The 10,559-nt window shown below is 41.1% G+C and overlaps 1 long non-coding RNA gene across 2 annotated transcripts; it reads left to right on the top strand.

Moving 5' to 3' along the window:
- Positions 1-6,384: 6,384 nt before the first annotated feature.
- LOC113299100 lies at positions 6,385-9,204 on the top strand. Of its 2 annotated transcripts, XR_003334628.1 has the most exons (3): positions 6,385-7,891; positions 8,141-8,190; positions 8,744-9,204. It is a non-coding gene; the product is annotated as an uncharacterized LOC113299100 (long non-coding RNA). The 2 variants fall into 2 exon arrangements; XR_003334627.1 differs by having other exon boundaries at positions 8,141-9,204.
- The last annotated feature ends 1,355 nt before the right edge of the window (positions 9,205-10,559 follow it).

The raw sequence follows: 10,559 nt of genomic DNA, 5'->3' as shown, positions 1-10,559 counted from the left end.
GATCACGAAGGTATTTACCTACGGTATCGCACCCAAACACTCTCAACTTTTTACAAAGCAAGTTATTTCTAGTTTAACACTTCACAATACTTAAAATAAATTTGAATTGATAACGCAGGTATGCCAAAAGGATGATCCATTTCATAAAGAGTTGATTACAAGTTCAGCAAATATGATAAGGCAGGAAACACATCAAAAAATGATCCGAAATTATATAATCAACAAGGATCAACTTTCTATGACTAATAAAAGAAATCTACTTGGACGATACAGCTCCATCAACAAGGTTGTCTCTGCGAGATGAAGGTACGCTACCACCTGAAGAAGGCCCAGAAGAACCAGGCAAGGGCGCGGGAAGGGGGCGACGCGGATAATTCTTGACAAGACCATGTTCGACTTTAAGATCAAGTTCAATCTTATCTATGACTTTGTTGGTCTCCTCAGCCAACTGACATCGAGCTTTATAAGTGATAACAGCGGTCCGCTGGTTGGCCTGAGACAGCAATGCAGATAGGCGTTCCGCCTCTTTGGAGGCAATCTCCACTGCTTCCTCACAAGACGCGACCAACCCTTTGAAATAGTTGGCTTGTCCTTCCTGCTGCACTAAGGCATATTGAGTTTTCTCAAGCTCATCATTTGCTGCGTGAAGCTGTCCCTCGAGTGCTGAAAACAAGAAATACCAAGGGGTTAAAACGAAGAAATAACAGAATCACACTCGATAAAATGAGGTTATACCTTCGACATTAGCCGAAGCCTCTTCATACTCATTAACAACTGCGTCCCGAGCCTCATCAAGAAAATCATATTCGTCGGATAATTTTTTATAATCCGTGTGAAGGTTCGTAAGAGCAAATTGACTCGCGTCTAAGTCTACCTACTTCATTGAATCCAAGTGACGAAGATGGTTGACTTCGTCATTCATCTCCCCCGTCCTTTTATGGAGTCGATACACATTCACTTCAAGATATCTTTCAGATTCCACTTGGCGAGCAACATCAGCTCGAGAAGCTGCTAGGGCTTTACTAAGAGCACCAACCTCAGCCCTAGCATTATCTATTTCCTCGGAAAGATGCAGCATACTATCCCTAACCCCGGGGCCTAAGAAAGAACGAGGCTGTTGTAACTCTCCTTCCAAAAAGCGCACTCTAGCCTCTAAGTCCGAAGCATGTCCTCGAGCATCACGCAGGTTGTCACGCGTCCACAACAGCGTACCATTAAACATACAACGGTCATGATTGTACTTATTTTGCATATCAACCATCAGTGTTCGCTTTTCACGCCACTCAGCTGCTAAGGCGTTGTGCTCATCAGCACGAGCATTCCACTTTACGGCTTCGCTTTTCAACTTACCCACCAACTCTGCAATGCGGGATTTCTGTCGTTCCCTTTCTTTCCGAAGCCATATGAGCTCGGGGACTCCACCCACTGAAGATAGGGTGGGGAGACTGAGACAGAACACCAGAGTACAAATAGGGAATCACGAGGAGTAAAAGACCAATAAAAAAATAAATAAATACGAACCTGTGAGGGACGATACATTTCTGCGAGCTTGCTCCAATTCGTTGCGGACTATAGCAAGTTCTGAACGGAGACTCTCCTCGGCATTACCCAGCCGCTCCTTTTCCTTCAGGCGACCCTTCAGTTCACCTATTTCCATCTCGGCCGCAGATAGTTCTTCTTCTCTATGACGAAGCTTAGCCTCCAACTTTAAAGACGTTGCTTTAAAGAATTGGTATATAACATGGTTACAATGTTCGCTTCTCATCATATATGTCACAAACGACAAACATTATTATATCCAAGGGATCGGATATCACGAAGAATACAATGTTCGTATATCATGAGGGAATCAGTACAAGGATTTACCTCTAAGACACGCTGCTGGGGAAAACCGTATTGATACCCATCAACTATGGACATCATATCAGCAACAGAGGAGGGAGGGTCAACCATTAGGTTAGCTTCTGAAGCTCTCAGATTCTTCTCCCACATCTCATCAACGCGGACTTCAGAAGACACTTGCATCATCTGACGAGTATAAGCGTCAGAATTCTTCTCACCAGGGACCACTGGGGCAGGGTTGGGGACGAACATCAGACTTTTCTTCTTAAGCCAAGACAAAATGGCATATTCGCCTTCAGGCATTAGCGAGTAAGGGAAATCCTTTGAAGGAGATTCAACCGCAGACTTACCTTTGGCTGTTCTCCCCTCACTCGCGCAAGTCTCGACATCACCAGCCTCAGTATGACCACCGGCATTTTCAGCCTGCTGATCGGTGGCATCTTCTTTACCAGTATCCCCAAGCACATCCCAATCATCATTTGGGGAAAGCAATGATAAGTCTTCGGCAAGACCCATGGCAGCATTCACATCAAAGGATTCCTCCGCGGAATATATCCTACCGAAAGAAAATTTAGGGGAGATAACGGGCAGAGTACCCACGGTATTATCGCCAACAGGGGCAGATCCACCCCCGCCAGTACCACCAACGGTAATATTTACCTCAGACTCACCATCACCACCCGAGGCAATTCTTTCTTCACCATCACCACCCGCGGCAATTCCTTCTTCACCATCACCACCCGCGACAACTTCTTCTTCACCATTACCACCTTCGTCATCAGGGTGAGAAGTGTCGGTACGCTCTTCTCCATCGGACATTTCTTCATCCTCAGCATACCCTTCATTTACAGGACTCGTAACCTCCTCATAGACCTCAGCCTCACCGGTAACCACAATAGAAGATTGTTTAGGTCCAAGTTTCTTCTTCTTCGACACCTACAAACCAGTACACATCCCCACAAAGGCTCATTTTTTCCCTCACTTCAAAAATGAAAATTATTTCAAGAAAGGAAAAGGGGGCAAATAGAATACAGAATATAAGAAGAAACTATACCTTGGCAGCAACAGCACTCTTCGGTAGATGGGTAGCACCAGAACCCTCCTCCTCATCTCCATCAACGACATCAAGAGCGTAAGGAAAATTCATGCCCGCGAAATTCGGACGCCAAGGACAAAAATCTCCATAACGAGCAGGAGGAGTTTCATGAGGCTTGCTGTTTTCAGAAGGACGCCAGCCGCGCGGACCAGGAATCCAACCATAAGCCCAAGGACCAACTACCTCAATAACATTAGCATGCCATTCATAATCATGGTCACGCTTAATCCTTTCACGAGCAGGAAAGAGTTTCCGTTTAGCAGATCCCTCAGTACCAGGAACATACTTCAGCTTGGCATCACTCACCTCACTCAAAAGACGAATTTCACCATGGGGAGCAGCGATATTACGAAGACTAACACTCCACGGCTTACGGTTTCTACTGTTGACATAATCCCCAAAGGAACTGTTAAAATTCTGAGGAGTGTACCACTCTCTCTCAGCAGGATTTGGAACATAGCAGGTCATCATAGTCTCCCCCTTGCTCCGCAGGTAACATTCCTTCAGTGAACGAAGATAATTCCCAGATAGTTGTGACACGTAACGGTTATGAGTGTTCGTGGAAGAGCCTTCGCGACTAGCCAACACGTAATAATAAAAGGAGTCACCCGACTTATATAGGGGCAATATGAGGCCCGCCTCGAAGGCTCCAACCGTAGTCAACAGATGAAACTCGTCAAACTGATACTTAGCAAGGAGCTCGTAAGTGATATCATCGTCAGGGGCATAGAAGCTTGAAGCTCATGTTTTTCCTTGAACATCTCAAGATCAATATGCTTGAAAGTGACCTTCTTCTTACCAACGGAAATGCTGCGTATCACGGGGACAGTTTCTTCTTCGTCTGCGGAATCAGAAGTATGACTCAATTCCGAAGCTTTCCTTTTAGAAGGAAGATTTTTAGACGGATCAGCTCTCGACATAGTACCCTTGGAGTACTTCCCTTTGAAAGAAACCGCGGGAGGAGGCGGCAATTCTGCGGAGGCACTAAAGGAGGAGCCATTGAACGAAGGGGCGGAACATCCAGTGTTTCAGTACGAGGAGGAGGAGCACGCGTACTCCTAGAGTCATCACGAGGAGGAGCCTGCGTACTCCTAGAATATTCACGAGGACGAGAAGGGGCACGGTTAACAGCATACCTAGATCCAGAAGGACCCTTCGGCACATCCCATTTCTTAGTAAGCACAACCTTCGCACCAGAGGAAGACGAAACCCTATGACCCCGAGGATCCGATTGCGAAGACTTGTAAGGACATTCCCCAAGCGGAGATCTGTCAGAATCTCGACGCGGAGGGGATCTTGGCGGACTAGATGGCGGGGTTTGGTAAGGAGCCCGCGGACGATCAGACATATCTACAAGGAAACACAAAAACACTTTAGAGAAGAATACGAGGAGATCACTAAAGATCAAAAAACCCATAATTGATGGTTCATCCGGATAAACATTAAAAACCCTAAGAACTAAAAATAACCAGAAATACTCCATCCAAATCCAGGGATAATACTTAGATACAGACTCACAGACTTTGTAACAAAGAACAGGGGCAAGCATATATGCTTCGACATGTGTGTTCTTCATCACAAAGCCAAGAATACGGCAGCATGAAACAAACGGGTAGATACATATATAAATCAATGATGAGCAGCTAATGAAAAACCCCATACCTGTATAGAAGAGGACGACAAGCACCAACCACAATCGAAGAAAGGAGGATCGGATATCAAAATTGAATGCTGATACAGGGGCAACAACAATCGAGAGCGAAAGAGACAGAAAATTGAATGCTGTTATCTTCCTCACAAGAATGACGATAATAAATGACTAAAGAACAAGAATAGAAAACAAGAAGAGGATGAACACTGATAAGAAGAGGATAAAAGTTTTTTTCACATTCTCTTTCCTATTTATGAAGCTAGAGAAGACAATAACCGTTCCTCGTACCAAGGAGCAGTTATAGGGAAAGTTAATGCAAAGTGGGAAACGTGTAGGACGACTTTTCTTCTTCTAAATTGCAAAATACGCCCAAGTCAGAAGAAGAGGGGAAAATTGTATGTACACCTTTCATCATCCACCACGTGTACAGAAAGAGACACGTGGAAGGCATGCAAAACAAGATATCAAAACATGATAGCAAGCATATCATCAGAAGATGCCACCGGTCAGCAGATCTGACGGTCAGGGATAGAGGATCACAGAGGTATGATGGCTCATAGGAGCACCAGATAATACCCCTTGGGTGTTAATACACCCAATCCCAAGGAAGATCCCAGATCAACGGCTGAGAGGAAGTTTGTATGACACAGATGTGACCAGACAAAGAGACACTTGCCTGACACGAGCAGACATCCATCTACCCGCATTAAATACCAAAGAGATATACACGTGTCAATCAGCTTGTGGAAGAGGCGAGGATAACCCTTCGTATTCAAGCTCAGGCCGCAGCCTATGCCGAAGACCAATGCGTAATGGGCACAAAGTACAAGAAGATCCAAGATCAACGACTGAGAGGAAGTTTGACTGACACATATGTGACCAGACAAAGAGACACTTGTCTGACACGAGTAGACATCCATCTACCCGCATTAAATACCAAAGAGATATACACGTGTCAATCAGCTCGTGGAAGAGGCGAGGATAATCCTTCGTATTCAAGCTCAGGCCGCAGCATATGCCGAAGACCTCTGCGTAATGGGCACAAAGCACAAGAAGATAAGATTACAACGGCACCTCAGAAGTAGGACCCACGTTCCAACCCTATAAATACCCCTCTCCACTAAGAGAGAAGAGGTCGACCAATCCAGAGCAATTATAGGAGAATATAGGAGAGAGAAATAGGAAGAGTAAGTAATCCCCCTACTTCTGCAGACCTATGTATACTCTAAAGTCATTCGACTATCTTTGTAATCATTCAATACATAGTGAAACACCATCCCCGTGGATGTAGGCCTTAGTGCCGAACCACGTAAATCTTCGTGTTATTTACATTTCAGCACCTTATATTCATCGTTGAACTTCATGTGCGTTACATTTATACTTGATTCTCTGTCTATTCCTTTATACGAACATTATTTATGATAATATTCGACAAGACAATGACAAACTCGAAGGCTTCGAGTCGATGAATCGATATAATCATTCCCCTTACACATACAGTGTACAATTCTAGAATTAGACTGTATGCGAATATTGTTTGTGAACACGTGGATGGCTTCGTGATTCCTGTGTTCACACGGAAAATATCTGGCTAAAAGAACAGCTAAATGGTGTATGCGACTATAAGCACAGAGGAGCTAGCTTAATTGAGTGAGTTGCCTTTACAAACGCTCATGCCAGTTGCGCCACAACCACTGAGCCATCACGTTCGAGCCCGGCCCACTAATGGCTGAAGATAAATGGATGACGTGGCCACTTCCTCCATCATAATTATCTATTGAATGTTATCCTCTTCTTCAAAGCAAAAGAAATCTGCATTTATTATCAAACAGAGGTCTTGGCTTAGCAACAGTTTTATAGAATGGGAATGGATGATACTGTGATCGAATTTCTGAGAGTTGTTTCATGCGAATCTGCACTACTCTTGGCATCTCGATATGACAACAACAAGGAAGCGGAGATGGCCAGTTGCTGGTGGTGTTTGGTGGTCTGAAATGTGGGACTGATCTGAAATTTGAGATGGAAATGAAGAAGGAATTAGGGGGTCTTGTATGCAATCCAAGTCTGGATCAAAATGGTATCTCGTGGTATTCAATTGAGAAGAAATTGGCTCGATCTGAGATGTGAATTAGGTCTGAATTTTGGGGGTTTCGAAATTAAATGAAGAAGCACCAGTCTGTTGTGGTTTTTGAGCTCGAGTTAAGGTTGGAATTCCGTAGAGAAAACAGGGAGACTGAAACAGATTTGGGGTTTGTTACCCCAACTGAGTTTGGGGGATTAAATGGTGGCGGTACAGGTCGTGAGAGTGAATGAAGATGGGTTTGCTGCTGATGAGATGTTCATGACTGCAACATTTTTGTATCTCAACTGATGGTTAATTGAGAGCTGTAAGAAGATAATTGAGACGTCAGTCGACATCAATTCCTGAAGAATGCCATGAAATCAGAGCCGGGGTCAATTGGTGGCGGTTAAAGCAACATCAAGATATAAATGTACCAATTACAATATTTCAAGGTGTCTGATATTCAGTATCAAAAGAGTTAGCAGTGGAGTCTTAATGGATGTTCGAACCGAGGACGAGATTGCAGTCAGTTGTGATGTTTCTGTTAGTCGTGTGTATATGGAGGAAGCATGAAATTTCAGTTGCGATGTGGGTGCTATAAAGAAGTGGAGTTTGCTGTATGGAGTGTGTCTGAAATTGGGTCGAATTGATTTCAGTTCCCTGAGCTTTGAATTCTTGAACTGATGATGAATAATGGTGAGTGTATGCCGATCTGCAGACATGAATGGGATGGATAATGAACTGGCAGTATTGTGGTTGCGTCGTTGTATGAGAAGGGACATTGGTCCGGCAGCCTGGATGTGGAGATTGTTGGCTGGACTGGGCTCAGGCCTAGGAGTTGGCTAGTGAAGTTGGAGCTGATAATGGACTGGGCTTTTCAGGTGCTGGTATCTGTCACAAGGGAATTCAGATGCATATAAATACTGAGGAGATGAACTAAAAAGAGGAGGCCGTATACAGGGAAGAAAAATGTGAAAACTACTGTCAAACCCGTTTTTCCGTTTTTTTCCACTCTCAAACCCACAGGCGTACAAAGTCATGCGTGCACCCAGTTTGACAGACAAAATTTCTCTCGGGCCCATAATTTCTCAAATTCCATTTTCGCTTTGTATTTATTCCCAAACTAACCTCTAGAGAGGCGAGACAGAAGGTGATGATTTTATCAACAAAGAGTCGATGAAGGTCGTCATCAACAGTGGTTTATGGTGATTCAATCAACAAAGATGACCTCGCAGATAAAGTACATATCTCTCATCATTTAATCTAGATCTATCTTTTGAGATTATTAAAAAAAATTTAGGGTTCCTTACTGATTTTGTTTTATCTCCCTATGTTTAATCTGGTTCGAAAATCCATGGTCAGATTTCGATTCGGATATCTTAATCTTTTTTACCCATATTATCGATTTGAATTTCTTTAGCTTTTAATTTTGTATCTTATTTGATTTTTTTCTGATGATTTGGTTGATGAAGTAATTTTGTTTTTTTAGGTGAAAAGAAAAGCCAATTCTTTGACGGAATCTGTATCATCAAAACTAAGGTGCGTCCACTGCTAACAATTTGAACACTGCTAAGTAAAGTACACCACTTTTAATCTTGTAAATGTGAGATTTTTTAATGTCATTATATATGCTAACCATTTACACATTGTTAAGGACACTACTTAAATTTTTCTGCATACTCCGTAAGAAATCATATCGTGTTTTCCTTATCCTATAGAAAGTGGGGTGGTAATTGGTGATCAAATGTTACCATCTAATCAGATTTATAGAATTAAATGTGTTTTCTTTCTTCTTTCAAAATTTTGGAGTAAATTAAAAAAGAAAAAAAACATTATGAGCTACTGTCAAAATTCATATTAAGTTTTTAAGTTCTAAACTTCTAATTGTACAGATCCTATGCAAATGGTTAAAGCGACCGTTCAATTTTAGTAAGTGTATGCTGAAATGTTATGTCGATTAAGCGCTGAGAAATTATTCATGTGGATAGTATGCATAGATTATTCATTTGGGAGTGCAACACTATTATTACACAAAGGGACTGTGTACAAACATTTTTGTAATTTTATATGTCCTATACGTTTGGATATGCAGTCACCGGTGTGAAAGTAAAATGGAACAATTAGCGTAACAATGTGGATGGAAGAGGATTCACTAAATATGTGAAGGGTGGTGAAACCCCCAGTAGTCATCCCAATCAGGGGTTCGGATCGTTTAATGGAAAAATGTTAGAATTCGGTCTTTATTTCACTTTCAGTGGGAGAACTTTTGAACTCTATTCAAGTTGTGGTCGTCTTGTGGTCTCCTCACTGTACTAATATGATCTTCTTGTGGTCTATTTTTTTCATTTGGTTTCTCTTGAGTTTTTTCTAGGAACAACAAATAAATCATTCATTGTTTTCTCTTGAGTTTTTTCTTGCAGATTGTGATGGTGGCTGGTACGTAGTGCCACTCTAGTTGATGATGAACAACTAATTGTATTTTGTTGTAATCGTAAGACTTATTATTTTATTGTAGTTGAAGGCTTTTTGTAAGTTCACTTTTATGGTTTTTTAGTGTTTGGTGTTTATATTGTTGCATGCATTTTTTTGTAGTGGTTGCATAATCTGTTATGCGGTCACTAAAATGGCTGCATAACCTGTTATGTACCAGAGAAAATGGTTGCACAAGACATTATGAAACATTTTTTTTCCCTTCAAGTGCTTAAAGAGTGGATGCATAATTTGTTATGCATTTGAAAAAATAGATGCATAATCTGTTATGCAACTACAAAAATGGCTGCATAACTTGTTAACTTATTATCCAGTCATGAAAATGGATGCATAATGCATCATGCAACATTTTTTTTCTCGTTAGTACGAAAATCAACCGATAAATGGCTGCATAATATGTTACGCAGCTATGAAAATGTATGCATAATCTGTTATGCAGCAAAAAAATGGTTGCATAATGCATTATGCAGCTACCTATTTGTTAGCGCTAAGATAATAAAATGGCTGCATAATCTGTTATAGAGCTACAAATATGGCTGCATAACCTGTCATGCATCCGAGAAAATAGAGTTTTACATTCGAGAAAATGGCAGCGTAACCCATTTATGCAACAAAGTTTTTGTCAGCATTAAAATTGACCAGAAAATGGCTGCATAACATGTTATGCAGCTTCAAATTTTGTTGCATATTTTGTCATGCAGTCCAAAAAATGACCGCATAATTCATTATTCATTTTTTTTTGTGAAAATATTATTTTTTAGGTTTGTACCGCGTTTTAATGGGTGCATAATTAAATAAGTGGATGCATGCACCAAAATATGGTTGTACAATTTGTTATGCATCCTTTGTGGTGGTTGCATAACGTGACATGCATCCTTTTTCTTTGTTATAATGTTATTAATTTTAGGCATATCAATCGTTTTAGTGGTTACATAACCTAACTAGTGGATGCTAAATCAAAATATGGTTGAATAATTTGTTATGCATCGTTGTGGTGTCTGCATAATGTGTTATGCATCCTTTATGGTGGCTGCATAATGGTGATGTATCGAGTTTTTAAAATTTCTCCCTCAAATTACAATCACCATTTGATTTTTTTCTTAAAAAAATCAAATTTGATATTGTTGTTTGTACTCGTTTTGTAGAGCTCTTTAAAAGCTTTCCAACGAGATAAGATTTGTAAAATTCCAAGGCACGGTTTTTTAGATGTGTTATATTCAAGTTTTTATACCAATTATACCCCTGAAAAAATAGGACGCGTAACTCGTTATGCAGACTCTTTATTGAGCAGATAGAAAATCCAAAATTTCTTCCTTTTACAAGTAAACATATTAAGGATAACTTTGTCTTGTTACTCTCTTTTTATAATTTTGAATAATTATGGGTGTCACGGTAGCTGAAAAATATTTTGGGCCTAC

The sequence above is a fragment of the Papaver somniferum genome, chromosome 7 (genome assembly GCF_003573695.1).
Source record: "Papaver somniferum cultivar HN1 chromosome 7, ASM357369v1, whole genome shotgun sequence".
Classification (NCBI taxonomy): Eukaryota; Viridiplantae; Streptophyta; class Magnoliopsida; order Ranunculales; family Papaveraceae; genus Papaver; species Papaver somniferum.
Note: the sequence above shows the minus strand (reverse complement) of the source record. Positions and strands in the feature narration are given on the sequence as shown.